Here is a 4,477-nt window from a genome sequence, read left to right as displayed (position 1 = left end):
CCGTCAGCCTGTGGCATCAGTGAGCCCACAGGACTAATGGCGGCCGGTCCGCAGAGGCAGGCACGGGGCTGGGCGGGGAGCGCGCCATCCTGTTTCTTCCGTTGGGCGTCTTTCTCAGCCGTTGGCTAATGACAGGGTGAGAATTTCTCAACCGCATAAACATTTATCCAGTACCTACTGTATGCAAAAGCACCGAGGAAGGCAGTATGGCACAGCGGTGGACAGAACACAAGTTTGGAAGCAGGAGGACCCAGGGTTGTGTCCTGACTCTTGCATGTATGCCCTGTGTGGCTTTGGGAAAGCCACACAACCTCTCTGTGTCCCCATTTCCTCACCTTTAGAAATAAAGACAACAATAATAATAGACCTCACAGGGCTATTTTGAGAACGATGCTTCCAGCTCCTAGTGCCTGACCAGCAGGAAGCAAACCATACCGGTCAGCTGTGGTCATTACCTCTCGGCACCTCAAGTTCCTCATCTATAAAATGGGCAGAGTAACCACACCCTCCTCACAAGGTGGCGGCAAGGGTGGAGTGGCACGATGCACGTTTGTCATGTGCTGGGCTGCCAACTGCAAGGTCAGCAGACCTGTGGGTGGGGAGGGGACGTGGCTTTCAACTTCCCCCAAAAGAATTACAGTGTCTGGGGGGAGTCACTTCCAGTAGACCACTTAGGAGACTACAAGGTCATGGTGTCTCCCTCCATGCACCCTCTTCCACACTTTCCTCACCAACACCGACTTGGCACTTTAGTGTTTCTAAGGGCCAGGGATAGTCTTCAGCTTATCAACAAATATAATTTTAACTACTGTTCAATGCACTTGTTTTAAGAAAAGGTCTTCTGTATCTTTATTTATTCCCAGTTTGTGAAGTTGTAATGAATAAAGGATACAGAGAGTATTTTAATGTGGGAAGAAACAAAGAATTACAGTCTCGGAAACCCACAGGGGCAGTTCTATCCTGTCCTAGAGGGTCACCCTGAGTTGGCTTCGACTCAGCAGATGTGGGCTTGTGTTTAATTAAAATTTTATGTGTGGTATATTCAGCACAGCATTTTGCACTGTCCACATTCTTACTGCCATATAGTAGATGCCAACTCATAATGATCCTTTGGGGCAGAGAAGAAACACCCCCAGGGGTTTCTGAGGGTGGAAATCTGTACAGGAGCAGAACTCTGGACCTTGCAGGTACCCACCCTGTCCCCAGGGCTCCTGCAGGAACTGCTAGCCAGCATTATTCCTAGGAGACCCTCGCAGCATTGTTTGAAGATGAAGACCCTCAGAGTGGAGTGACAGTCCCTGCAATGACAAGAATCCTTTCCGTGAACACTTCCAACTAGGGGCGCTTTGTGACAATGCCCACTTTGACTTGTCCACCCTGCATCCCGGTTATGTATGAAACACTGCCCCCTGCTGGCTGCTTAGCTCTGGCGTGATGTCCCACAAATCATTCCAGGGTTCCCTTTAGCTCCAGCAGTACCCCATCTCTCTAAGGGGCTATGCAAGTCTGGCTTTATAAGACCCAGAGCACAGCACAAAGCCAGGCTTTGCTGCCCACCCACTTGGCTCAGCAGGGGGCAGAGAGGCAGGGCTTGACACTCCCAAGTGCCCAGAGTGGGCTTCCCTGTTGCTCACCTGTGGAGATCATCCTCCACGGAGAACCAGTACCACGCAGGTTATTCGCGTTACACGCTGTGAAGAGCCACAGGTTGGTCAGGTGAATTAGTGTGTGTGAGGTCACAGGGGCTCAGAACTGCGCTTTGTTCCAAAATCCATGTACACTAATTGTGGACAACATCGACCTCCATTTCCAAGGCGACAAGCTGACTCATCCAAGGGCCACGGACTTTTGATTATAAAATTGGTTTATAAACCTGCTAGGATAATCCATTCAAAGCAATTCCCCACCTGCACCTCCACCAAGCCTTCTCCGTCTTCTAACGTTTGACCAACAGTGACACCTAGTGGCTCGCCAAGCACAACACGGCTCTCCGCCACAACCAGCCCAGAGAAAGGAAGCATCCTGCCAGAAGCCAAAGGCGGAAGGAACGCAAAGTGGACCAGAATGGCGGCCAGACCTTACAGTTAGTACATCAGTTCCGATGCAGACTCTGCCTAAATCCAGTCCTCATCCAGACACTTCCAGGTATCCGTTTAAGAAGCACTAACTGCCTTCACCCACTTTTCTGTTGTCCATCCCCCGGGGAGGAGGTTATCTGTAGATCCTTCAGACAGAGTAAGATATCACAAAATAATAATAATTTATAAATTATCAAGGGTCCATGGGGGGGGGGGAGGGAAGAGGAAGGGGTAAAAATGAGGAGCTGATATCAAGGGCTCAAGTCGAAGGCAAATGTTTTGAGAATGATGATGGCAACAAATGTACAAATGTGCTTGACACCATGGATGTATATATGGATTGTGATAAGAGTTGTAGGAGCCCCGAAGAAAATGATTTTTAAAAACGGAAGAAACAAAAAATTGTTTCTTAAAAAAAAGTTGTATGAGCCCCCAATAAAATGATTAAAAAATAAAATAAAATTTAAAAAAAGCAGCATTGACTGTGCACCTATTAGGTCCCAGGCACTGTGGCAAACAGTGGGGACAAGGCAAGGGACAGACTCTATTCTCACGGTCAACTGGGAGAGGAAGAAAATTAAACCAGGAAACATCGCACACCCAGAAGCGCTCGATTCTGCCGCCGGGAGCCATGCTTATAACTCAATACACACAGACTCATTTAATTCTCACAATCCTAGGGTGGGGGTGCTGTTCTTGCTTTGAGGGCAAATGGGAGAATTTGGGTAATGAGCAATAAACTTAGGACTCTCTCACCTTTCCTCAGGTAACTGATAAAAAACCCATACCAAATTCTGTGCTGTCAGGTGGATGCTTTCTTATAGTGACCCTAGAGGACAAGGCGGAAGTGCCCCTCTGTGAGTTTCTGAGACTACTTTTTTTGTGGGAGTAGAAAGTCCTGTCTTTCTCCCTTGCAGCGGCTGGTGGGTTTGAACTGCTGATCTTGTAGTTAGCAGCTCCATGCTAACCGCTATGCCACCAGGGCTCCTTTTTTTTTTTTTTTTAAGTTTCTGAAAAGGAGGTTGCTGGACGAGATGGGCCTCCTTCCGCTCGGCGCCTCACTTCTAAGGCATCTGAAGGGACATCTGGGAGTAGACACCTGGTCTCCCGACCAAAGTTCTAGTGCTCACTCGCCAGACACTGTGCTTGTCAATGTTTAGTGACACTACCTGGTAGTTTCCAAATGCTTACCATGTGTCATGCCTTGAAATGAATATAGCAGCTCCTGGGAGCCGCCCAAAGACCCGGACAATTGCTTTAAAATGGACACGAGCACAAAACATGCTCTGGAATAGCTAGAAAGGTAAGTGGAACCGTTTTCAACACAAACACAACCAGTACTCTGTCTCTTTGGCTTTGTTACTTATCAGATGAAAACTCCCTTTATATTGGTGCCCTCTGGCTCCCGTGACTAGAATGGAGGTAGTTCAAACCCACTAGATGCTCCGCAGGGCAAAGAGGAGCCTGTCTATTCCTGCAAAAATGTACGGCCTTAGAAACCTTACAGGGGGTCCATTTGAGTGGGGATGTACAGATGGCAATGGGTTTGTTTTGGGGGGTGGGGAAGTGGAGGGAAACAGGGAGCACACTGATAAGCAACAGCATTGTTTGGGGGTCAATGCTGGGTCCTCTAAAACAGCTATAGAACCTGAAAGGCTCCTTGGTTTTATTGAGATTCCAAATGAATCAAACACGCCCCAGTGGTGTCGGGGGGGAAGTACATCAGAAGCCAGCTAACTTTACTAGCACTGCACTTCCATCATTCCTTCCTCTCTGCAGCCTTCCAGGGTGACTCAGTACACCGGACTTCAAGTTCACGCAGGGACTCGGGGCAGCCTGCCTCCTATTGCCTGCAGCTGGACCACTTCCTCCAACAGGTGGGAACGCTGGTTCAGAGGCCTGGAGCACCCTGGGCCTTCGCAGTGTCCTGGCCTCTGTAAGGATACCGTGTGGAAAAGGATTCTCTCCTGATCGTCCTGTTGAGCGGGCCCCTGTGGGAATGCATGCGAGATGTGCTGGCAGGCCCAGCCCAGAACGTTCTCTTACTGAGAGGTTAGTGGACCAAACCCACGCAGAGGGGCCTCAGTGAGGCCTAGAGGTCTGCTTCCAAGTCACAGCCAGGAAAACGCAAGGGTGCAGCTCTACTCTGCACACCCAGACTCAACTTGAGGGCAACTGACAACAAGGGTCAGGTAAGTTTAACTAACCCAAACCAAACCAAACGCACTGCCATCAACTCAATGCCCACTCAGAGTGACCCTACAGGACAGAGTAGGGCGGCCACAGTGGGTTTCTAAGACTGTAACTTTTTTTTTTTTAAACATTTTATTAGGGGCTCATACAACTGTTATCCCAATCCATACACACATCAATTGTGTAAAGCGCATTTGTACATCATT

General features: G+C 48.9%; 1 protein-coding gene across 2 annotated transcripts in view; it reads right to left on the bottom strand.

Moving 5' to 3' along the window:
- Positions 1–4,477, bottom strand: part of GNG12 (G protein subunit gamma 12) — a 180,202-nt gene that overhangs the window by 80,740 nt on the left and 94,985 nt on the right. The window lies entirely within an intron of this gene.

Source organism: Echinops telfairi, unplaced genomic scaffold (genome assembly GCF_000313985.2).
Source record: "Echinops telfairi isolate 266 unplaced genomic scaffold, ASM31398v2 ScPeMD7_443;HRSCAF=831, whole genome shotgun sequence".
In the NCBI taxonomy this organism is placed as follows: Eukaryota; Metazoa; Chordata; class Mammalia; order Afrosoricida; family Tenrecidae; genus Echinops; species Echinops telfairi.
Note: the sequence above shows the minus strand (reverse complement) of the source record. Positions and strands in the feature narration are given on the sequence as shown.